Source organism: Acinonyx jubatus, chromosome B1 (genome assembly GCF_027475565.1).
Source record: "Acinonyx jubatus isolate Ajub_Pintada_27869175 chromosome B1, VMU_Ajub_asm_v1.0, whole genome shotgun sequence".
NCBI lineage: Eukaryota > Metazoa > Chordata > Mammalia > Carnivora > Felidae > Acinonyx > Acinonyx jubatus.
In genome coordinates, this window is record NC_069382.1 from 20321064 (window position 1) to 20347647 (window position 26584).

Consider the following 26584-nt stretch of genomic DNA (forward strand, 5'->3'; position numbering starts at 1 on the left):
GACTATAGTAAATATAGTTTGGGTTATATAATCTCTTGTAAAACATGTCCCCCACCCCCCACCCCGAGGGGCACCTGGGTAGCTCAGCTGGTTAAGCATCCAACTCTTGATTTCCGTTCAGGTGATGATCCCATGGTTTGTGAGATCGAGCCCCACATTGGGCCCTGTGCTGATAGTGTGGAGCCCGCTTGGGATTCTCTCTCTCTGCTCCTCCCATGCTCATACACTTCCTCTCACTCTCTCAAAATAAACTTAAAAACAAAAACAGCATTTTTTTTCTTCTACTAGGTCAATGGTAAACACTAAACTAAATGTGCTTTCTTCTAACAAAACAACCCTTCCCTCTCGAATGTGGGATAGACAAGTATCTCTTTAGCTATCAGCATTTGTAATCAGTCCTTTGTCCATCCCAAGCTGAAAGTAAAGATTGCAACCAACGCTAAAGTGTAGACAGAGTCTGCTTTCTTGATCTGCAGTGGGTGTTCTGTGAGAGAAGCAATAATGGGAAAATGGATGAAGACCTCTTTCCATTCTTGACAAGGCCCTTTATGGATTTCAAACTCATTAAGTTTGTGCAAATATACCTCCTTGCCTAATGGAACAACTCAACTGTTAAAGAAAGAAATTAAAATAATCTCATTCTCTTAATTTAATAATTTAATAATGTGAGGCACCTGGGGGGCTCAGTTGGTTGAGTGTCTGACTTTGGCTCAGGTCATGATCTCACAGTCTGTAAGTTCAAGCCCTGGGTCAGGCTCTGTGCTGACAGCTCAGAGCCTGGAACCTGCTTCAGATTCTGTCTCCATCTCTCTCTGCCCCTGCCCCACTCATACTCTGTCTCTCTCCTTCAAAAATAAATAAACATTTTTTAAAAATTTAATAATGGCTTTATTCTTCAAAACTTCCATCTAGGGGCACCTGGATGGCTCAGTTGGTTAAACATCCGACTTCGGCTCAGGTCATGATCTCACAGTTCGTGAGTTCGAGCCCTGCATCAGGCTCTGTGCTGACAGCTCAGAGCCTGGAGCCTGCTTCAAATTCTGTGTCTGCCTCTCTCTCTCTGCTCCTCCCCCACTCATGGTCTGTCTCTCTGTCTCTCTGTCTCTCTCTCTCTCCTTCAAAAATAAATAAAAACATTTTTAAAAAATTTAAAAAAAAGATTTCCATCTAAAATATAATCTCCTAATGTGTTTTAACTCTTCTTCTAAAACGTTTCAGAATAGTTTGAATTTGCAATTAAATGTTTTTTTCTAGAGGTCCCCGAGTAGCTCCATTGGTTGAGCGCTGGACTCTTGATTTCAGCTCTGGTCACGATTCCAGTATTGTGGGATCGAGCTCCATGGCGGGCTCCATCCTCTCTCTCCCTCTGCCCCTGCCCTGCATGCTAGCATGCGCTCTCTCTCCAAATAAAAACATATATATATATATATATATATATATATATATATATATATATAAACATAATTTTCTAGAGGTCTGGGGTAATAAATGGTACACAATTTTGCCAAATTAATAGTAAGTATTATTGCCCTCCCAAATGCATATTTTGGTGAATAACTGCCCAGCCAGAATTCAAATCCAAGTGACTCAAGTTTTACCAAAAAGCAACTAGAGGAAAAGAAAGAGTAGTTTTAGCAGCAGTAATAGTAACTATAATGATGACAATACCTAAATTGGTTGGGCATTTTGTCTATGTCAGAACCACAACACATATTTTTTTTTAAAGTAAAGTTTGGAATAGAGTGTTATCTCTCTTCCCTATACCTCCAGCTTTTTTTGCCACCCGGATGACAGCTTTATCATTGTTCTTCCATTTTATGTTTCCTCGTTAACCCCTTCACTGGGTGGTCAATGCCCAGAGAACAGGAAACAAGTTACTTATTTTTTGCTTCTCTACAGACTCGAGATCTGGGCAGTAAATATATACAACACATATTTCTCCAAAATGGATTAACTAACTGCTGTTCATCTATTTGGAAGACTCCAAATAGAGTTATCTCATAGGATATTCTTCTAAGCAAAGTTACAAAGTCCCATTTCCTATTCCAGGAATCCGAATGGATCAAAACAGTATTAAGTAACTTGGATGCACATACAATTGCTAAATACTCTAAGTTTTGCATATGAGTTGTGGTAAATTCTGCCTAATAGTTTCACAAAAATCAAATCCAGTTGTTTCCACCAAATGCATAACTGCTTTTGGAACCCAAACAGCATGAACAGGGAGAAGGGTGGAAGATAAGTCACGTGCTTCAGGAAATACACTCTGTGTATGATACAGAGAGGACTTCTTACTCCCACCACTCCAGTATTTTTGAAGTTCTAGAGATTTTAGTGTGACTTTAAAGTTTATTTTTATTTACTTTGAGAGACAGAGAGAGCACACAGGTGCACGCACACATGCCCATGCAAGGGAGAGGGAAAGGGAAAGAGAATCCCAAGCAGGCTCCACGCTATTAGTGCTGAGCCCAATGTGGGGCTTGATCTCACCAACTTCAAGGTCATGACCTGGGCGGAAATGAAGAGCCAGACGCTGAACTGACTGAGCCAACCAGATGCCCCTTAGTGTGATTTTTTAAAGTAGAAATTGAATTGCATTCTGAAAATCTGTCCTGAGGTCATATTTGAGCATAAAAAAATAAGACTGAACATGCAAAAAAGACCCCATTTTTTCCTTAAGGTTCAATATACAGACACTTAATTCCACTACCACTGATTCCACTGGTGACTCTCATCATTATCATCATCTACCAATATGGCAGCTAGATACCCACAGCCAAGGCAAGAAAAGATCCTAACTAACCAATCTTTATTCCTCTAATGATCAAAGTAACAACTTCTATAACATCTTTTACAGAGAAGTAAAATAAAGAAGCTTTAAGGTGTACTGTCTTGATTTTCTGAAGAGACAAGCATTTGTTTTTAAGCAGAACAGATCCACTTATCTTAAAATCTTAACTAAAAAAGGGGGGGCAAAAGAAGTATCAAATGAGAGACTCTTAATTACAGTATCATTCAGCATCCTTAATGACATGGAGTTCCATCCACCATGATCACTAGGTTCACTAGGAAGTAGGCTTTGAAGGCAATAAACAGCATTGTATTACATATAATTGTATAAAGACCTAGGAAGGCTTCCTGAAGCCAGATTGGGTTAAGGAAAGAAAAGAATTTTCCCCAGAACTGTGGGAAAAACTAGCAAGAATCAACAAGGGAAATAAAAATTCTTTGCTGTGTATTGTTCACAAAATATTCCAAAAATGAATACAACATAGGGCTTTTTTTTTTTTTTTTAAACTCCTGGAAGAAAGGTTAAGAAACGTTCTTATACCATCTGCCTCACTGCAGAATCCCAGATTGGCTCACATTCTGAAGAGAGATACGAATATGCAGCACCGGAAATGAATGGGTGGGTATGGATTTTATTTTTATTTTATTTCTTGAAGAGGGATGGAGAGAGGCATAAAATTAAATTTATGACATCTGCAGAATGAAATCATCACATAGGACACTGTAGCCTGATGATTCCATCTTAGATGTAAGAAACCCCAAGTTTTATAACCACGTATGTCCATACACACCCAGAAAAATAGATCTTCAATAATGTATGTCCATACATACCCATGGATTTCTCTGAACAGAGATTCCAAAGTAAAAGTCTGAATAGGAACAGAAGAAATGCAACCCACATATTTAAATCCAGCATTTTAAATAAAAACCACTTTACCTCAAATCTTAAAGTCAATACAACTTGTACTTATCAATGAGAAGGTTAACTAATGACAGTGAGGGCTTTCCTACAAACATGTAAAGTTTGAGTCCATAAGCACAAGGAAAACAATAGTACACTGTTTGCTTCCAGAGATTAATATTATGTTATGCTTATTAAGTTGGACATGAAAAATTAATAGATCAATCACGCTCTGATTATCTTAACTAAGTTACTGAGAACCTGGTCAACTATTTAGAGCCCGCTGAGAATGAACCCCTAGCTGTTGGTTTGGTTTTATCAAAGGCATCTACAACACTGCCACAGCCATGGACAACAATTCTAAAACAATAGCCAAAAAGGCAAGTAAGAGACTATATAAGAAGAACCAAGACAAATTTGTTACTACCAATAAAACAAAAACGCCAAGCACAGGTACTTTTGATGATGAAATAGAAAGCAGCATTATTTTCATGTATTAGAGAGCGTGTTCCTTACTTGCTTTCTGGTATAGACAGTACCCAAGTCATCTGTTTATAGGTATTGTTACCTCGTATAAAATTACAACAAAAAAACCTACTCATAAATCCATCGATGAAAGGTTTCCTTAATGTAAAACTAACTGAAAAATCCTTCCAAAACTGGAGCTACACATAACTTTTGGTTGTCCAGTGTCTGGAACAGAATAGGGATTTTCAGTGAAGGAAACGCGAATGAAGGAATATACAGTCAAAGACATAAATAGCACCCTTTCTCAAATTATTGAAATCAGTGGCATCCATTCAACAGTGACATATTGAGCATGTGTCATGTGCAGACATTGTTAGGCAGTAGAATGAAAAGTTATTGCAACAGGTGACAATGAAAAGAACGATATTAGTGTTTTGTTTTTTTTTTTAACGTTTATTCATTTTTGAGACAGAGAGAGACAGAGCATGAATGGGGGAAGGTCACAGAGAGAGGGAGACACAGAATCTGAAACAGGCTCCAGGCTCTGAGCTGTCAGCACAGAGCCCGACGCGGGGCTCGAACTCACGGACCGTGAGATCATGACCTGAGCCAAAGTCAGACACTCAACGGACTGAGCCACCCAGGCGCCCCAAGTTTTTTTTTTTAATCAAGGCTTTATCGGTATGTTTTTGAATACTCAGATTAAAGGTGTAGTATGGGTTAACCACGCAGATTTTGCAAACCATTTAGATGAGTGGTCTCACGTAAGTGAAATCTTACCGTTAAATGAGTTTTTCAGTATTCAGTTGGATGCCAAAACATTCAAATGAAGCATACAGTACTAAGCATGTGAATGTTGAGAAATAGATTCAACTGAAAATTCGGCTTTTGTTTTAAATGCCTATCATCCAGTAAGTGGCCTCTAAGAAGCCAGTCCTTAATAATCAATGTGTTCATATCATGTTTGGGGAAATAATAAAACACACAGCAAGGTAGGATGTTTTCAATATTCTGTTCTGAAACTTGGTCACTGAAGGGCATCAAAATAAAACTAGCAGATGACCCTGAACACTTAAAAAAATACTTATATAGGTATATAGGTAAAGTTATATGGAATAGCAAACAAATAAAACAGAAGGGAAGACAGAAACTAGGCTAAGTAGAGAAGCCACCAAAGAAAAATGATGAGAGAAAGCCCATTTGAAAACTGGACTGAAAGAAGAAACGGCCATAAATGAGGGCCCAGGTCTGGCCAAAAGAGCCAAGAAAAGCAATGACAACTTCAGCAAGAAAGCATGAGAAGACAACAGAAGGTGGGCCATGTAGAATGGAGACTAGGCACTCCCACTCCACAAAGGGGAGCCGGCTTCCAGTGGAAAGCAAGAACTTTAAAATTCTTCAGGTGCATATGTCCAAAACCCAAAAATATATGAGAATATGAGATGGAAAACTCTAGAGTATTCTGTCTTTTCAACCTTGTTTCCACTCCCAGCCTCCATGCTCTTTTACAGACTCTAAGTCCAGTGATAATGCTTAGAGACTTTGGAATCCAAAGGACTTTGCTGACGATGTGCTGAAGAGGCCGAGGATTCTGCAAACTGAATCCCAGGAGATACCAGACAGAGTTTTACTCGGGTCTCCAAGGCCACATCACACCCTTAAAGATTAAAATGCTTTAAGGTAAATGACATTCCCCAATCAAGGTATGATGTGGAAATGAGAGGCAAGGGAGAAAAGTGAAAAAATCCTAATAAATAATGTGGCCTCTCAGCATTAACACAGAGCAGCCAAGTAGGAACTCTGTAGTAAAGCAAAATATTAAGTAAATGCATATGCTGTTCTGCACTAAAACACTTCATATCAAGCGTCCGTGCAACTAAAAGAAAAAAAGGGTTTAATAGTACAAAGGGAAAAAGCAACGATAAGAAAGCATATAAAACTATTATTATCCTGTCCATCCCTTAGACAAAGGAGCACAAACACAAATACTTGTGACTTCCTGGGGAGATAATTATTATTAAGGCTCAGTGAGGAAAGAGGTGACTGAGGTTTTGCAAGAGTGCAAAAGTATCAAGTCAGAGGTCACATACGCACTTACTTGATATGCCAGGCCCCCGCCAACGTTCAGCACGCTCCTAAAATCTGTGGATCCTCCCTCATTCAAAGATGAATGTTTTCTGTACTTGCGACTAGATAAATCTTATTACCAGTCCTAAGAGTCCCCTAAACGCTTTTGCAGGCAGTTCTGCATGAATACTTGAAAGTCTCAATAGGTTGGACCTTTTTACTCCCGAAATCTGGGCACTGTTTCCACTTATAAAGACTTACAGGACTCCATGAGAGTACTTTTAAGGCCCTTTAAGATACCGTCTTTGAACACGTTGCTCCATCGTCTGGATATACGTGTTGGAAAGTTCTCCGCTGGAAGGGTATTGTGAGGCGATGGGCTAGGTGACTGCCGAAGCATCAAGAACGGCATTTCGAGTTCAAAGCTGAAGACTCCAGGCAGTAGGCTTTAAGAGTATAGCCCGTCCCTGACGGGCTTAAAACGGCATCCCTTTACTTTCAAACACACAGCGCGACGGGCCATTTTACCTGTCCTACCCGTCCCGGTCAGGTCTAGGACGTGAAAGGCTTCCAGGGCTCCAGGCGCTGTTCTATATTTAAATCAAAACTCTCTGGAAGGCGACTTCGGGGACCCCTCAGTGTGCCCTCCCGGAGACGGGTGCCCAGGGTCCCTCTCCTCCCCGCCCCGGACAAGAGTGCCTCAAGGGCCCCCGCAGGGTCTCCGTGCCGGCCGTCCCCAGCCCCCGCGACCCGCGCAGTCCCCGCGGACCCCGACGCCTCGCGGCACACGCGACCGCGCGGGGTTGGCCAGGGCGAGGCGCAGCCCCCAGGGACGAGGGTCTGCGGCGGCAGCCCCCTCCCGCGGCCCCGGGGCTCTCCATCTCCGAGTCCAGGCGGCGCGGCCTCGGGGCCCTCGGCGCCCCAGCCCGGCCCTTCCCGTACGGCCCCGGAGCCCAGGCCGCCCCTCGCCTGCGGTCCCTCCGCGCGACCGGACCCTTGGCAACTTACTGGGGCGGTGCTAGGGTCGCGCCGAGGGGGCGGTAGTGGGCGAGCGGCTCCGGGAGGCTGAAGGAGCAGCCGCCGCCTCGCTGGTCCGCGCGGAGAGAAGCACCCCGGGCCGCTGCGCTGCAGAAGGCGGGCTGGGCACGTGGGCGCCCCTCTGTGTAGCCGTGCGGGGGGCGGGGCGCGGGGCAGGGCGGGGCCGCCTCCTCCCTCCCCCGCGCCGGCCGCCCCCCGTCCCGGCCGCGCGGGCCAATCCCCGGGGTAGGCGGCGTCCGGCCGCAGCGCCGCGGGGGCGCTCTGCAGCCCCGAGCTCGGGCACCGCGGCCGTGCGCTCCCTCGGGCTCCGCCCGCTGGGCGCGGGGCGTGCGGCCGGCTCCAGGGGCGTCGGGTCTGGGAAGCAAGGTTTGGCTCCAGGGAAGAGTGAATTCCTGCCTCCCTCGGGGGACCCAACCTCCGGGGCGTTGCCAAAGCTCTAAGGGGAATTCTTCCAAGTGGGGTTTTTGTCCCCCTGTTTACTTGTCCTGCAGAGAAGAATTTGTAAATAAGAGTAATCATAACATGCTAATGATAATGATAAATAGAAGCCCAGACGGGTATGCTTTGTCCAACAGTACTACTTCACCAGTAAAAAGCATGAAAGTTTCTAAAAATGTGCAGCTGCTATTCTGAAAATTCCAGTAATGTGAATAGGCTGTCATGACACTTTGAGGGTGGGCAATAAGAAAATGATACTTGCTTTTTCCAAAAAAGAGCAGAAGTTACACAATCAAGGCTTCTCATACTGCGCTATTGTTTACTTTAGGAGTCTGATAAGATTGAAGTCACAATGTGAAACTGTTGATTTGAACCCAAAAGGGGACAAAACATGGGCCTGAAGTCAGCAGTGAGTATACGTTATTATTTCTGTTTGATAGCAAGATCCACCGTATTTTGTTTGACGTGATGGTAAACATCCTTTTTATTCACCTAATAATACTATTAACTTTGGCGAAGTGCCAGGTTCATATTGATGCATTACACATATTTTTAATGTGATGTTCTAAATCATTCCTAACTTCTTTAAGACGGCCGTGTGTTACCAACAGAATCTCATTAAAGATTTGGGACTTCACTCCAAAAAGTGCTACATGCACAAAAGCTCAGTGACTATTTCCATTGTTGAGCAACTCAGGAAGCCAGGCAACAGAGCCCATTGAAGAGCTAGAAGGTCCAAAGTGAACCATGGCTGCAAGGATATTTGTTTTCTGTTCTGTTAAATGTCCTAAGTAAGAGTTTTTATCAATATAAACTTAGTTTTACAGTATAAAACAGATTTCTCAGGCAAATAATCATTAGTGATATAGAAGGAAGTGATACGTGGTGAATCTGACACAAATGTACTCATCCCACGAGGGTTGGGAGGCATTGCACCAAGTGAAGAAGACTTAAGAGAGTGTGTCTAATTTCTAAGGGAAAGGGATCTGATATAAAATTTTCTGCCCCGTTTTCTTAAAAACAATAAATAAGGGTTGCTATTTTAAATTTAAGAGATTATTTTCCTACACATTTTTATCTAAACACCCTGAAGGGACAGTCTGTGATGAGGTTGCATGACAATGATTTGAGGTAAACTAATCTACCTGACATTTAAAAACTGCCAATTTAGTCAGAATACCAATCTTTGAGTTTATCTAGTAATCTGACTATCTGATTTTGGTGCTTCCTGAAACACGAACACATTGTGTGCATATGTATGAATAATAAGCTGTTTCATCTCTAAGCAAAAATGAGCAAGTCATTTCTAAGAAGCACAATGTTTGATATAGCTCTCTTGACGCACTAGAGTTCGACTTAGGTATTCCTTTTCCTGTCTGAAGTTATTGATTAACTATTTATCTCACATCTCATTTTTGGTTACTTCTCAACTTTTAAAATGTGTTCAGATGAAGAAAGAATAGAACACTCACAGATCTATTATTTTGAGTCTTTAAGATGGACTATGAGAGACAAGGGAAACAGAAGAGTTAGAAACAAAACATTTGAAATGGGTGAAGCTATTTTGACTTCATCTGCGTTTCCATTTGCACTACTCTGTTCCTGCTACCCAGAATGGAATTTGCATCTTCTTCCCCCTTGAATACTGTTTTCACCCACCTCCTTCTACCTCATCCTGTCTGGAGTCCACACTTCTCACTTTCATCCGTCTACCTTCCTCCTTAGGAATAAAACAGAAAATCCAGCTTAGTCATTTTCAGCAGCAGGAGTGATCTAGGTTGTTGTCTTCCAAAGATTTCAGAAACATTTGTGCATATCGGAACTGCTAAGTTTTATGAAATTGCAGGGGATTTCAAGGGACTTTTGTGGCTCAATAAGTTCCACACCCTTTACTCCTACACTCGCCAAATACAACCAAAGTAAATTTCATGTCCGTGAATAAGGGATTTACTTGCAACTACCAAGACCTGAGTTGATTCTTGTGAGTTCTAATTTGACTCCATTATCTGCAAGCTAGTTGAACTAAGACAAAAAGCTAAGATCCCCATTTTTTTTTTTTTTTTTTTTTTAGATCTTTGGATACTGGACACTGTTATAATTGAATTGGCTTGAAAGACAAAAAGGATTGGATCTGAGTTTCAGGCCGCTAGGGTTTCCAGGACTTTTCGGGCTAGTGTTGTTCTCCATTCCCCTTTCAAAAACGTGTCAAAACTTAAAGGCAATTTTCCACTGGATACGTTCCATGTTTGCCCATCCCTGAAGATAAGCAATAAAATATTGAAAAAAATGGTTGGAAAAAACCCACAGTAAATCCTTAAAAATTATCTTTTAAATTTGTATTTTTCTGCTTGTCTTTTAACTAAGACCAAATAATGGTTTCGCAATGGTTTTTCAGTCCTGTGCTGCTCTCCCTACGAATTTCCCTGCATCCTGTCCCTTGGCTTGTTTCTGGGGTTTCTTTACATTGGCCATTAATCAAGAATCACCCAGAGCTCCACCCGCTCTGTGCTGGTCTCTGTTTCCTTCTGCCAGGATTCCTGCTGGGACTGTATCTGCTGGAAAAAGTCAGCTTTCTCAATCCAAACGTCTTCAGTCGGCCTATTGGTCTAAGGTTTGAAAACAAGGAGTTTGGAAGAGAGCTCAGCTAATGTAAATCCTCTTTGTTCCTTCAGCCTTGAACAAGATTCTAATTGCTTCAGAGATGGCTTCCTAAGAACGTCCAATGGACTTTTCTCTGTTCTTATTCTGCCTCAAATTCTCTCCTGCTTGCTGTCCCTGTTTTGAAATGGTCTCCTCCACCCTCTTGACTTCCGTGATCTCTTCATTTTTTTCCTACCATTCTTATGACTTTTTGTCCTGCTTGCTAATTATGGAACTCTTAAGATTAAATTTTTGAATCATTCTTGTCTCTATCTGCCTTCACAATCGTAAGATCCTAAGTCGCAACCAACTTAATGGCCTTGATCTGAAAAGCTACTTTACTAAGCCTCATCTTTCATCCTTGCTCCAAACTGTGTCTCTGGTGAGATGAATTTCCCAGCGCCTGAAATTATATGGTTGAAAACAAATCCCTCTCTTTCTTACACTTGTCTCCCTCTCTGACTTCCATCTTACCATTCTCCTGGTACTCTAGGCTTAATACCTTGAGTTATTATTTACTTGTTTCTCTCCTTTATTTATTTTTGTTCTGTCAGCCACAAAGTTCTGCTACTATTCCTCTGTTTGTTTATTCTTTATAACGGAAATACTCCTTTCTTTTGACTTCTATGAATTTGTATCCTTAATCTCTATCTTCATCATGTTAGGAAATACTATTGTAGTCTTTTTAAAAACTTTTTATTGATGATAAAACCAAACTAAACTCTTCTGTCATGGAAGTCTCCATCAATTGCTTCAATACATTTCCTCAAATTATCATTCAGACCTGTGCTGTCTGATATGGTAGCCATTGGCCACATGTAGCTCTTGAGCACTTGATTTGTGACTAGTCCAAATTGAGATGTGCTGAAGAGTGAACTACATACTGAATTTCAAAGACTTAGGACAATCAAAATCATGTAAAACTGTCTCATTAAGAGTTTTTTCCCATTGATTCCATGTTGAAATAATGTTTGGGACATCCTGGGCTAAGTAATGTATATTATTAGAATTATTTTTACCTGCTTCTTTTGATTTTTTTTTTTTTTGTCAACGTGACCGCTAGAAAATTTTAAATTACAAACGTGGCTCATCTTATGTTTCTATTGGGCAGTGCTCTTTTAGATAATCGGGGAGCCAATTCTGGGCTGGACACTGTGAAACAGATCAGAAGCAATTTTTAATAAGGAAAGAAAAGTTCAGACAGCCCACCTTTCACAACCCAGCTGAAGAGATAAGACTTTGATACAACCCGAAGGCAGACACCAAATGAGGCAAGAGGATTCCCCTTGTGGGAGCTTAGAGGAGGGAATTGGTCAGAAATACCTTTTCTGAAGAAGCAGAATTTCAAAAGATCCTTTCAGGGTAAATAGTATTTCTTTTCTGCAGCTGTACAAGCAAGAGGAAGGCATTCGGAGATAGAGGAGGTAGAAAGCACCGAGTAGGCCTGGGGTAAAATTCATCAACCGATTTGTCTGGAATGAGCACTGTGCCCTGAAAGGGACTCAGGTCCACACAATCTCCTGTGCCTCGATGCACTCAATCACCTCCAGAATGACTTTCCATCAACTTCTGTCCTACTGCTTCCTTCCAGACTGTACCATACTCCGGACTTGAAGCTAGAAACTAAAAGTATATGCACATTGCCAGCCAGATCTTTACCCTGCTTCTGACCAAGCTTCTGGAACGTGTGCTTCAAATGCATGCTCCTGGACAATGGCACAGCATGGTGTTTTCACTGAGGAAACATTCTCCTCAACCAGGTAATCCTTTGAATGGAGAGTCCCACCCATGTAAAGAACAGAGCTCAGTGTTTATTTAAATTGCCACCTACCTAGGTTAACCAACCATTCTGATTTGCCTGGGATTTTTCCAGTTTCAGCACTAAAAGTCCTAGGCCTCAGGAAACCCTCCAGTTCCAGAGAAACTGAGATGGTCGGTCCACCTCACCTACTCTGCCATATTCCAGGCTCCGACTTTGTTTCTCATTTCTAGGCTCTGGCCTCCTGCTAATTTGCTTTCTCTGGCCACACCAGTGCTGACTTGACAACATTTTTTCTTAACCTCGGTTTTGTGATTTCTGTGGGGGAGAGAGAGGGTCACCATTCTTCCTATTAAATTCATTCATCTTCCATTTTAAAAACATGTCACTGCATAGTGTAAGGAGGAAAGGCGTTATATACTCAATCAAATCAGGGGAGATATTTCAGTTCCAAAAAGTGGGAACAGAAGTCCTACATGCAACAAGACTCATCTCGTCATTGGAACCTAATTATCTATGTCAGTTCCATGTTCTCCTGGGACCACTTCCTGCACCTCTGAAGCCATGCTTCTCATGTAAGTCCTTTTCTTGTTCTCAAGGGCTATCAGCTAAGGGACAGCATCAGAATGAAGTGAAAAACCCCTAGATAAGAAATTCAGAAAAGCAGGTTCTATTCTAAGTTGTGGCAGCAAAAGGGTTACGTGGTTCAGAAACTTCTAGTCCAAAGGAATGAAGCCACGATGATGAAAAGGGCAGGCTGTGGGTTTGAACTTTTAAGATACTGAACTGCCCACCCATGTCACAGATTCATAAAACTAGCTGTATTAGAAACAGCCACCCCAGGGGCGCCTGGGCAGCTCAGTCGGTTAAGTGTCCAGCTTCGGCTCAGGTCATGATCTCATGGTTTGTGAGTTCGAGTCTTGAGTCGGGCTCTGAACTGACAGCTCAGAGCCTGGAGCCTACTTCAGACTCTGTGTCTTCTCCTCTCTCTCCCCCTCCCCTGCTCATGCTCTGTGTCTCTCTGTCTCTCAATAATAAATAAACGTTAAAAAAAATTTAAAAAATAAAATAAAATAAACACTAAGAAAAAATTTAGAATCACCTACCCCAAAGTTCTAGCATCAGTCTGAAAAAATATCTAAATTCCAATTTCTACTTAGCAACAACTTCTTGCACAGGGTTGTGAATTCTAAGTTGCAAAACTTAAGTCTCAAAATATTCATGTGGAAAATGTTACTGTCTAGCACCTTCCAGGGCTTCTTGGTAGCCTTGTCAAAAAATTAAATTCTTTGAGGGGCGCCTGGGTAGCTCAGTCGGTGAAGGGTCCTACTCTTGATTTCAGCTCAGGTCAAGATCTCACAGTTTGTGAGATTCAGCCCTGAGTCTGCCTCCGTGCTGGCATGGAGCCTGCTTGGGATTCTCTCTCCCTCTGCTCTCTCTCTTTCTCTCTATTTCTCTCAATAAATAAATAAGCCTAAAAAAAAAATTTAAATTCTTTGAGATCAAACAATGCAAAGTAAATGAGCCTCTGGTGGTGGAGGGAAGGATGGACAGTCGGCTCCCTGCGAAGCATGACTTTGATGTGTTTGACTGTCTGGCTTAGACTCGAAAGATCCACTCCTTAAAAAGCTCCATGGGTTGGTAATGTGTCCTGAGACCTCAGGGGCTACGTGCCTCAGAGAGGATATTTCAGAAGATCCCACCCGTTTTGCTTTTATATTTGGATTGGCATGAATTGATGCCTCTTGGCTCATTAGTCTTTTTTCCCCCTTTGGTGTCCCAGACAGGGAGGCAAAGTCTGCTTTAACGATGAGCAGTCTGGTCCACCACACTTCTTCATAACAAGTCAATGCTGGCTCACTCAGGGAGGGCCAGAACACCTGGGATTCTCCCTTAATTATACGGGAGAGTTGGAGCTGCTGACTCTCAGTGGCTTGTCCCCTAATCTCAACTATCAAATCAGACCACACTGTGCAGAGCAACCGTGCATTTTTTTCCAGATGCTTAAGAGGAAACCTGACCTTTTGTGATTTTGCATGGAACTGGAGGGAGAATTCCCTCTCTCTCTCTCTCTTTTTTTTTTTTTTTGGTTTATTTTGAGAGAGAGAGAGTGTGAGCGTGCACGTGAGCGGGAGAGGGGCAGAGAGAGAGAGAGTGAGGGAGAGAGAGAATCCCAAGCACATTCCACACTGTCAGTGCAGAGGCCAATGCAGGGCTTGACCTCATGAACCGTGAGATCATGACCTGAGCCAAAATCAAGAGCCTGATGCTTAAGTGACTGAGCCACCCAGGTGCCCCAAGAGAACTCTTATATAACCAGGCTAAACCTGAGTAGGATTCTGGCCTAATCTGGAAAGCACTCCGGTTCTGCTTAGGTTAATTTTTATCCTTCCCCAAATTTAGTTCTGTGGCAAAGATCATGAAATAAAAAGATACAATTGAAGGGCGCCTGGATGGCTCAGTTGGTTAAGCATCCAACTTCGGCTCAGGTCATGATCTCACGGTTTGTCGGTTCGAGCCCCGCGTCAGGCTCTGTGCTGACAACTCAGAGCCTGGAGCCTGCTTCAGATTCTGTGTCCCCCTCTCTCTCTGCCCCTCCCTGCTTGCGCGCTCTCTCTCTCTCTGTCTCTCTCTCTCTCAAAAAATAAATAAACATTAAAAAATTTTTTAAAAAGGATACAATTGCATACAGAGGTAGAGTGAAAAGTATAAATCAATCCTATTGGTTGCTGACTTAACTAAATGTATAATTTTGAACAAAAAGTTCTCAACTGCATTTTTTCAGTTTCTTTTTTCTGAGCAATGGGAATCATAATACATTAACTCCTTCAAAAGATTGTGAGGAAATACACAGGCATGCAAAAACTGTGAACAAGTTAAGTCGCTGAGGTTAAACTCTTGCATCATTTCATACCCCCATCAGTTTAAACTTCAGTTCCAGAAACGATTTAAAATTAAAAACCTACCAGGGCCACCTGGGTGGCTCAGTTGGCTAAGCGTCCCGCTTCGGCTCAGGTCATGATCTCAGGGTTCATGGGTTCCAACACCACATCAGGCTCTGTGCTGACAGCTCGGAGCCTGGAGCCTGTTTCGGATTCTGTGTCTCCCCCGCTCTCTGCCCCTCCCCCGCTTATGCTCTGCCTCTCTCTCTTTCTCTCTCTCAAAAAACTAGACATTTCAAAAAATCTACCTCTTAATTCTTAGGTTATACATGTAAAGCATGTAATGTAGCATTATCTCTAACATTACATGGAGACAAATAAAATAGGGTTTTAGAAACTGACCTTTTAAACCAAATTAATCTGTCCAAATAAGCCCTTCAGCAATGGTTCCATCTTTGGCACCATTTTCCATTGTCAGCAGCAGTGACTGCACAGAGTGACCCGTGACTCCATGGACTGGCCAAAAGGACTTCTGCATGATGGTCGTGCTTCACCCCCTTCTTCTTTTTTTAAATTGAAGTATAACTGACAGACGACATTGCATTAGTTTCATGTGTATGACATAGCAATTCAACATTTGTCTCCACTGCAAAATGCTCACCACGATAAGTCTAGTTACCATCTGCCACCATACAAAGGTACAAAATTCTTTTTCTTGCGAAGGGCAGTCTTGAGATTGACCTTCTCAGCGTCTTTCAAGTTTACAATACAGTATTATTCCTGACTCTTTGCACCATCTGTGTGTTACATCCCCATGACTGATGTATTTTATAAGTGGACATTTGTACCTCTTGATCCCCACTGCTTCCCCTTCTCCTGGCCCTGTGTAGACTTCTTACTAGTCTTCTCACAATGTGGAGCACCTTAGTGAAAAAGTAGCTAGCAGAAGAAAAATAGGAGAGGAGAAAAAAATCTTGAAATGACAACATTTTAATTTTAAGCTCTCAAGTATATCAGAGCCTCTGCTGGTATGTAATAATTTCTGAAAGGGTACAAAGAGATGTCTGTATTTTGTTAATATGTGCATGTAAGTATGGCTCTCGAAAAAATCTATGGGGCCCCCAGTTCTATGGCAGGAGCTGCCATCTCAGCCTTCCAGGGAGGCCAGGCAGCTAACACCAAAATGTGAATCCAGACAGGCATCGGACCATAATGAGGTTGGGGAGGAAGACAAGGGAACTAATAAAGCATTCCAATACAAAAATTTAAGAACACTGAGCCAGATAGCAAGACACAAATATAGCCTGAATCATACCTCAGGGCTGCAAATTTTCAACGTCTGCTCTAAGGTTTACTTATATAATCAAGAAGACAATTGAAATCGTTTACCAAAATTATTTTTTAAACCCCATTCGCTACAGGCTTAGTAGATATTTAGTATTCTGTAATATTATAATACGGTTTTCAATTGAAGGTACTGTTTTAGTTGTTGATTTTTAGATGAATACAAGGTTTAGTATAAATTTCTTTCAGAAAGTTACATAACATTTCCCATGAGAAACTCCACTTGTTCATGTGGGAAACTTACAACAGAGTTTTTTAGCAGTAAGATTGTGCATGATCATCAGAATAGCAAAGTGATCTTTTTTAACTGAGTGCATATTCTAATCCGCCTCTATGAATTATGTGAATAAAATCTTTGAAGTATTGTTGAGGAGGTCATCTTGGCTAAATTGAACTTGACAGAGCCCCTTTATCTAGTTCCAATGTGATTATACTTTGAGGCACATATAGAATCATAGAGAATACTGGTTTAAAATATGATTCAGTGAGTACATTCCGGCATTAGATAAAGCAACTCAGGACAATGAAAAGAGCACTGAATAAAAGGAAATTTGACATCAATAATTTAACATTAACTTTGCGGGGCGGGGGTGTTCAACTTGACAGACTGTTTCACATCATTTTATATTTAAGTAATTTGGCAGTAATATCTAAAAGAGGAAGCATTCCTGTTACAACTACATGTTGTATAGTTGTAAACCCATCCAACGTGTTATATGTTGTAGACCCACAAGGCGCCATTCACGTGGACAACAATGTAAAAGCCATCCTTCTATTTGGAGTACAATTTACTCAGCCATAGAAGCCTCATTGATGGATGATTCAGGAGTTAAGTAAGCTCTTCTGCATAGGTACAGCAGAACAGAAATCTGTCCATTTAAGTACCCAAATTTAAAGTGCCCATGTGTGCGTGTATGTACATATAAATATATTTTTAGTGGAGTTTTTAAATTAGTGTAAAATTCCCTGGAACCTTAAAGAGACTATGCAGAAGGAATTGTCTTATACCTTTGGGTCAGGCTTAGGAGCATATCAATAATTAGAGTACTGTTTTATCATATATATTATCCCACTGGTTATTGAAGTGTGCATGGTTGACGACATCTTCAACAGTGTTTTAAAGAATGTTGTTGACATGTCTTTAGAGAAAAGACAATTTTCCAGGATCCTACCTTGGAATTTCTCAGAAACAAACACTTGAGACAAGGATTTGACTGCAAGAAATTTATTTGGGAAGAATAAGGGAATGGGGAATTAAGACAGGAAGGAAAGGGAACAAATAAAAGGTGTGATATCAAGAGGAGTGCACCACAGGTGAAGGGGCCCCTCAGTGGCTCCATTGATTAAGTGTCTGACTCTTGATTTCAGCTGTAGGTGATGATCTCAAGTTTCGTGGGACAGAGCCTCAAATCAGGCTCTGCACTGACAGCTCTGCTTGAGATTCTCTCTCTCTCTCTCTCTCTCTCTCTCTCTCTGCCTGTCCCCTGCTTATGTGCGTGCACTCTCTCCCTCTCCCTCAAAATTAATAAATAATTTTAAAAAATTACATCACATAGAGGGACACGGCACTATTGGAGAGGCCACAGACGCCAGTTGAGAAACTGCCGGGCTGAACTGACAGAGTTTTGTATCCATTTTAAGAATGTACGAACTCGTACTGGCCAATGTGGGAATTTGGGTTACAGAATAGAACGTGAATGATGTAAACCTTGACAATACAAAAATGTAATGAATCCAACCTAGTATGTGGGGCTGGAAACATGCAAATGTCTAACTGTAAGTGCTGAGGTCATCATCTTTCAAAACATCCCAAAGTTATCTGTAGGTATCTAAAGGAATTCTGTATTAATAAATAAGTAATAATAAATGGGTAATAAATAAGGTATCTAAAGGTACCGATAAGATCATAAAAATATTGTGATATTGAATATTCCAACTTCTTAAAGATTTTTATTTTTTCTTGATTTTGGAGACATTTTTAAGCAACATATTTTTAATAAAGAAAGACTAATCTCAAATTTACCAGTTCTATCAGTTTTTCATTACGAACTTTTTCTTTGGTTGAATTACAGTTATACTGAATACCATTAATTAAAAAATAATGTGGGGGCACCTGGGTAGCTTAGTTGGTTAAGCGTCTGACTCTTGATTTTGGCTCAGGTTGTGATCTCAAGGTGGTGAGATCAAGCCCTGGGTTGGGCTTCCCGGCTGGGCATGGAGCCTGCTTGAGATTCCTCTCCCTCTCCCTCAACCCCTCCCGTGTGTATGTTCATTCTCTCTCAAAAAATAAGCAAATAAAAACATTACTGACTTAAAAAAATTACATGTACACCATGATCCTAGTGTTTTTTTGTTTGTTTACTTGTTTTGATTTTTTTCCTCTTTCCCTTCCTTTTTTCTTTCAGCAGAGAGAGATGGCTGGAAGTTACTTACTTTTGACTATTTAATTTTGGCTATTTTATTTCTGGGTGGCAGGAATTTGGGGATTCTAATTTTCTTTAGATTTTACCTGAATTTTTATAATTAACACATTTTTACATGATAAAATCAGGAAAAGTATTGGGGAAAATAATGTAATTAAGCTTAATTGCCATTATTTGTCTTTAATTATGTCATAGCTTCTGTACTGATCTAAGATCAAGACGTATTTTTAATCCAATCCTGATTTTTTAAAAAAAAAATTTTAACTTTTATTTATTTTTGAGAGACAGAGAGAGGCAGAGCATGATCGAGGGAGGAGCAGAGAGAGAGGGAGACACAGAATCCAAAGCAGGCTCCAAGCTCTGAGCTGTCAGCACAGAGCCCTACGTGGGGTTCAAACCCACTAACTGTGAGATCATGACCTGAGCTAAAGTCGGACGCTTAACTGACTGAGCCACCCAGGTGCCCCAATCGTGATTATTGAACCAACCTAATTTCTAGAAGCCAAGTGGTCCAGGCACAGTTTTTTTTTTTTTTTCAATATATGAAATTTATTGTCAAATTGGTTTCCATACAACACCCAGTGCTCATCCCAAAAGGTGCCCTCCTCAATACCCATCACCCACCCTCCCCTCCTTCCCACCCCCCATCAACCCTCAGTTTGTTCTCAGTTTTTAAGATCTCTTATGCTTTGGCTCTCTCCCACTCTAACCTCTTTTTTTGTTTTTTTCCTTCCCCTCCTACATGGGTTTCTGTTAAGTTTCTCAGGATCCACCTAAGAGTGAAAACATATCGTATCTGTCTTTCTCTGTATGGCTTATTTCACTTAGCATCACACTCTCCAGTTCCATCCACGTTGCTACAAAGGGCCATATTTCGTTCTTTCTCATTGCCACGTAGTACTCCATTGTGTATATAAACCACAATTTCTTTATCCATTCATCAGTTGATGGACATTTAGGCTCTTTCCATAATTTGCCTATTGTCGAGAGTGCTGCTATAAACATTGGGGTACAAGTGCCCCTATGCATCAGTACTCCTGTATCCCTTGGGTAAATTCCTAAGCAGTGCTATTTCTGGGTAATAGGGTACAGGCACAGTTTTATATTCATTTTTTAGTAGTTCCTTTTTAGCTTTTGGGTTTTAATTGAGATGAATCTCTTCAGCCCAAAGAAATGGAAAAGTCTTCTTATTATCCAGTTCTGGTTGAAATCTGTCACTCCTCTGTGGCTGAACTCATTGTTTCAGCCCCTGAAATCTATTGATATGATTAGAGCTTATCGAATTAACAAACCAGAGCCAACGTGACCCTGTGACAGAGTGATCCTCCAGAAGCCGCAGGAAACAGAGTGGTTAACCCCCCATGTAGTTCTTGAAATGGAACTGGACAAAAATCAAAACCATATAAAGGAAAAAGGCAGTTTTAGGGTAAATATGAGCTCAAATGTCAGACATTAAAGTTCTATATCCCATGAAATTTAATGTCCTAAATTACATTCCTTGCTAATAAATAGGCAGCAAAAAGCAAGAATCTAGAACGTCCACACAACTAAAATACCATTTTACTCGAAATATAATACCTGCCTCAGCTACAACTGCAAGCTCCCCCCAGTTCAGGTGAGGTTAAATTCAGCCGCAGAATTCACACGTCAGAGCGTACAAGGACTCATGTCTATTAAAAACAGCCATATGCCTGGAATTCTGCTGCCGCTGTGGCAGGGTAACAGATAGTAAGTGGGATTTTTCTTGTTGTCTCAGAATTGCTGTTAAAGCCAAGCCCGCGGCAAACAGGGGCTGAGTATCCTACATTCTAAGTTCAGAGACACCAGCAGTTGGGGCCTGAGTGAGAGATGTGGGCTTTGGCAGGATGTGACATTCATGGAAACAAGTGATTCCCAACCTTCTCTAGAGCCAAGGATGGGGATGACCCAGGAAAATCATTTCTAAAGATGGGAAGGAGAGATTAGCATGGAAGTTCGCTATTTAACATATATTGGGTCAACAAACTGGGCGACCTGATTGGCTGCTGGCGTAAGAGAATAAAGAGGTAATGTTGGTGTGGGGCTGAGATGCTCAGGGAGCTAAAATCCCACCAGAAACCATACTGAGTTCTTGGTTTAAGAAGAGGACAGAGCTTGACCTTCATGTGCCCATTGAACAGAGAACAGCATTGCAGGGTAGATTGTCAGCATTGCCAGGACCGTGGCAGTGTTGGGGACAAGGAGGTGGACACATTAGAGCAACTTGATACGAGGTTACCAGCTGGCTGGAAGTTATGACCAGCTCTTGAAAGGGGCTACCAATGACTAAGGAAGTTTCTCCAAAGTGATCTGTCTTCAACTATTCCCACCAAGACAGTGAACTAGAGTGGCAATTGAGATGGTCTACAGAAAGGGACCGTATCCCTGCAGATTATAGTAATGAAATGTCTGTCTGTCTCTGATTCTCCAAAGTCAGAAGTCCATCTCGTGCCTCCCTCTGTTTCCTAGACTGGCTCCTCTGTTGGGGTGAAGAGAGGTGGCTAGCTTTGAAATAGATATGAGATTAAAGTTTTGAAATGAACTGGATGGGACTTTTGGCTGAAATGCTCAAAATTGTTGGTCATTATGGAAGTGCAAATTAAAACCAGAATGAGATACCAATACATTCCTATCAGAATGACTAAAATGAAAAATATTGACAATTTCACACATTGGAGGACTTGGAGGCACTGGAACTCTCAACCCTTTTGATAGGATTATACAAATATGTTGGAAAACAATTTGGCAGTTTTTAAAAAATACATTAAGCAAATACCTATAATATGACCCAGCCTTTCCTCAATTAGGTATTTATCTAAAATTTTAAAAGCAAAGGTGCAATGAAAAATTAAAATAAAATAAAATAAAATTAAATTAAATTAAATTAAACTGAATTTAAAAAGGGGCACCTGGGTGGCTCAGTCAACTGAGCGTCTGACTCTTGATTTCAGCACAGGTCATGATTCCAGTGTCGTGAGGTCAGCTTTGAATTGGGCTCTGTGCTGAGGGTGAAGCCTGCTTAAGATGCTCTCTCACTCTCCTTTAGTTCCTCTCCCCTGCTCATGCTCTCTCTGTGTCTCTTTAAAATAAAATAAAATAAAATGATAAATAAAAGCACAGGTGCCCATATAAAAACTTGTACACAAATTTTCACAGCAGCTTTATTTATAATAATCCCAAACTGGAAACAACACAAATGTCCGTCAACATACAAACGGATATACAAATTGTGGTATAACCATATAATTGAATACAATGAGTCAAGAAAAAGAGGTGAACTATTGGTACACACAACAACATGGATAAACCTCAAAATATTTGTGCTGAGGGTAAGAAACCAGAGAACAAAATGACTGCATGCTGTTTAAGGGAAGGAGGGGTTATGAAGGGGTAGGAGTGAGAGTTTCCGAGGGGCAAGAGGGAACTTTGCAGTGATGGTTGTATTCACTACCTTGACGTTGGGGACAGTTTCACAGATGCTTATATGTGTCAGAACATATTGAATTGTACCCCTGAAAGATGTGCAACTCATTCTATGCCAATAACACCTCAATAAAGCAGAAAAAAATAAAGAACTGTATGTAGCTATAGGAGCTAAAATGAGACTTATCTAATAATCAAAGGTATTGGAAAGTTATGGAATTGACCTGAGAGAGAATTGAGTCCCTCCTCAGACAGAAATGGAGTAGGTTAACAAACACAGTTGGGGGGACTGCTATTCTTTATAGTCTAGTGAGCTCAAATTTTGCAATACACATTGGTTACAAAGCTAGCCATTCATTTGCAGTCACCAAATGCCACAGCCAACGCAAAAGCCCCACTACCCTATGGTATCTTCATAACCCTATGTTAGTTCTGCTAGTTCATTTTCAAGGTCTCTTGGCCAATGTGTCATGTGCTCAGGCTCAGGAATTAATCTCATTTATTTTCCCTCAGGGTTCTGAGACACTCAAGAAATAGACACCAATAGAAATTGGGGTCAAAATATTATCTTTGATTCATTATAACTGAATTGGTGAATTAACTTGGACCTAAGGTTCTACACCTCCACTTTTGATTTGAATTTATTTTACCAGAACCTTGGACAGCTTAATTTCCTCCTCATTTTTTTCATTACTGCTCCCCACCACCAAGGCTGAGACAACTGTAGTAGATTCACATAAAGAAACAGGTGCAGAGAAAGAGAGAAAGATTCTGTCTGTTCAGGTACTAATATGGGCACTGGGATGAGCTACTTGAGAAAATGTTTGGAATTATAGAATGAGTCAAATGTCATTATAAGCATCAAGCTGGCTGCTGTCCCCTGTAAATAAATAAGTGGATTGGCATTCAGATGCCATGTTTTTTGTTTTGTTTTGTTTTTTAATTTGCTTCACACATCGCTAATATCAGCACTAATCTCAGTACATGTTTTTTCAGCTGATATCTAGTTTATTAAATATCCTTTAATTGAAATCTATCTCCTTTGCAGTGCCTGAATGGCTCAGTTAGTTAAGAACCCAACTCTTGACTTCGGCTCAAGTCATGATCCCACAGTTCATGAGTTTGAGCCCCACATCAGGCTCTGTGCTGACACTATGGAGCCTGCTTGGAATTCTCTCTGCCCCCACCTCTCTCTGCCCCTCCTCTGCCTCTGCTCACTGTCTCTCTCTCTCTCTCTCTCTCTCAAAATAAACATTTAAAAAATAAAATAAAATGAAATGTGTCTTCCCCCATAACAAAGTTGTCTAATACATTTCTTTCACATATATTTCAAGAACTTCACCATAATTATTGAAGTATGAAGCAAAATATGACAGATAGGAAGACATGCACAAGATTTGCTCTTTCATTAAAACACACTGATGCAAAAGTGTTGTGTCCCTTGCTCATTTAATTTAGGGATATTCAACCTTATTACAGACAGAAAGTGAGAGAGGGGAACAATTAGCAAGTTCCACCAATTATGACTCTGTGGTTTAAAGGTACATATATTTTGTATACTATGGTCTCTAAATGCAATCTGTCCAACTCATGCAGTGCCTACCAAAAAGGAGTAATCTGTCCCAGTGTTGGAGGAAAAACTGGTCTTGTAATGAGTAAGAGATTATTTGTCTCTTGTGTGGTTACCGATGACATCCCAACATCATCATCGCAAGAGATTTTCAAGGGGAATGCTATTGCTTTGTCTTTTGTGCTACCTATTAACCCGAACCCCTAGATAAGACAGTGTCTTTGTAATATTTGCCATTCACCAGTGGTATTTAGTAAAGAGATTTGGGGAGGAGATAATTCTATTTTCTCTCAGCATAATATTTGCCTTCAACTTCGTAGCTGGTTTGCCAAGCTTTATTGACTCATATGTGAGGCTTACCTATTTTTTTGTCTCTTCTACAAAGTACAATTTCGAATATCTTTGTATTTTGTTCTCTTCTCCATCTTTAGCAACAAAACTAATCAATTTTATACTAGAAGGTATTATTTTGTACTCGTTCTGGAAATAGGTTCACCAGAGGGGTCATTGAACTTTTTGTTTTAAGGATATGAGAGCTTCCATGGATTTTTGCCATTCTGACAGTTTCATAACAAACAGTGACCTGGGGACTATGGGTGGCAAGGTTGAACAGTGTAATAAGAAAGTTTTCAGATATTCCCAGGATCCTTCTCCTTTTTTTTTTTTTTTTTGGTAAGATTCTTCTTATTTACTTCTATACAAAATCATCTTTCAGATTCATTTGTCCGAACTCATGCAATGAATATTCTATATTCATGCTGATGTGTTGTGTTCTCTATTTGCAGTTATGACTTTACTTGGAATTAGATGTTTAAAATATTATTTATTTATTTTTGAATGTTTATTTTTGAGAGAGAGATTAAGAGAGAGCATAAGCAAGGGAGGGGCAGAGAGACAGGGAGACAGAATCCGAAGCAGGCTGCAGGCTCTGAGCCATCAGCACAGAGCCTGATGCAGGGCTCGAACCCCTGAACCATGAGATCATGACCTGAGTTGGATGCTTAACCGACTGAGCCACCCAGGTGCCCCAAAATATTTATTTTTAATAATTACTCTTGGGCTGTCAATCTATTTTTGATTGATTAAACTAATAACAACATAACTTTAGATTAACTAACATAAAGAATTTATACCTTTACACTTGTACTTCTCCTCACACTTGAGGTTATTTTTGTCACAATTTGCATGCTTTTTTTATTGTGTAACTACTAACAGAATATTGTAGTACCATTGTTTTTCTACATTCTTTTTTTTCTTTTTAGTTTTAAACTAGAGTTGTAAGTGAATTATGTACACTGTTACCTTATTGCAGAATCTAACTATGATTATCCATTTACCATTACCAGTGAGATTTACACTACCTTACTGTGTTTTTATTATGTTAATTAGCATTATTTTACTTCCACTCAAAGAACTCCCTTTAGCATTTCTTGTAAGGCGGTTCTAGTGGTAATGAACTACCTCAGCTTTTGTTTGCTCGGGAAAGTCAGTATCCCTCCTTCATTTCTGAAGGACAGCTTTTCTGGGTATCGGATTTGGTTGATTGTTATTTTCCTTCAATATTTTGAATATGATGTTCCATTTTATCCTGGCCTGAAAAGTTTCTGTTGAGAAATCTGCCAAATGTCTTATGGAGTTCCTTTGCATATAACTTCTTTCTTTTATCTGCTGCTCTTACAATTCTTTCTTTGTCTTTGACTTTTGACAATTTAAGTATAATGTGTCTCAGTGTAGCTCCATCTGGGTTCAACCTATTTGAAATCCTCTGGGCCTCACGGATCTGGATGTATACTTCTCCCCCCAGGTTTTGGAAGCTGTCAACCATTATTGCTTTAAATACACTTCCCACCCCCTTCTCTTCTGGAATTCCCGTAATATGAATACTGTTTCTTTTCATTGTGTCCTATAATCCCCACAGGCCTTCTTCATTCTTCATTATTTTTTCTTTTTGCTCCTCTGCCTGGATTACCCTTGTGTCCTCAACTCCAAGTTGCTGGTTCTTTCTTCTGCATGATTGAGTCTACTTTTGAAATGCTGTACTGAATTCTTCAGTTATTTTCCAACACCAGGATTTCTGTTTTTCTTTCTTTCTTTTTTTTATGGTTGCTATTTCCTTGTCAAACTTCTTTTGTTCATACTTTGTTTTCTTAATTTTGTTTAGTTATCTGTCCGTGTTTTCTTGTAGTTCACAAAACTTCTTTGAGAGCATTATTCTGAATTCTTTGTCTGATAGTTCATAAATTCCCACTTTTTAGAGTCAGTAATTGGAACTTCATTATTTCATTTGGTGGGTACATATTTATCTGATTCGTGTGTGTGTGTGTGTGTGTGTGTGTGTGTGTGTGTGTTCCTTAATTCCTTCCATTGATATCTACACATTTGGGTAATGGGACTCCTCTTCCATACTTCACAGGTTTGCTTTAACAGAGACCATTCTTCACCAGTCCGCTTAGTTTGGATTTCTGGGTGTGTCTACTGGTAATGTCCTTGGGCAGATAGAACTACTATTGTGGTCTGTTTTTGTGCAAGGCAATTGTTTGAGCTCTGAGGACAGGAATGAGTGGGGGTGGGGGGGATGCCACTGGCTAAGAATACTTGCCTAGGACTGCTAGCTTGATTCCTTACCCAAGTGAGCTGAAAGATGGGCTCCATGGTTGGTTGGATTCTCTGGTTAGGCTTATTAGATGGTTCAGGACTAGATAAGACTATACATTAGCTTCCTTGCCTGGGCAGGGCAACAGGACAGGACTCAGGGCCTGTACAACTCATTGTTTGGGGACCTGAATCAGACCAGAGCATGCACTGAATTCCCTGGTCAGTTGA

At 40.7% G+C, this 26584-nt stretch overlaps 2 protein-coding genes across 6 annotated transcripts in view; one reads left to right on the forward strand and one right to left on the reverse strand.

The window, feature by feature from the left end:
- SLC7A2 (solute carrier family 7 member 2) overlaps nt 1-7390 on the reverse strand; it is a 75189-nt gene extending 67799 nt beyond the window's left edge. For 2 of the 3 annotated variants that reach the window (XM_027077236.2, XM_027077232.2), the window contains exon 1: nt 7235-7390. The gene's annotated coding sequence lies outside the window, so the exon portion shown is untranslated. The remainder of the gene's footprint in view (nt 1-7234) is intronic. The other variant, XM_053216351.1, reaches the window with a different exon arrangement.
- Nucleotides 7391-7641: 251 nt separating this feature from the next.
- MTMR7 (myotubularin related protein 7) overlaps nt 7642-26584 on the forward strand; it is a 176756-nt gene continuing 157813 nt past the window's right edge. For all 3 annotated transcript variants that reach the window (XM_053216349.1, XM_053216350.1, XM_027077237.2), the window contains exons 1-2: nt 7642-8111; nt 11934-12102. The gene's annotated coding sequence lies outside the window, so the exon portion shown is untranslated. The remainder of the gene's footprint in view (nt 8112-11933; nt 12103-26584) is intronic.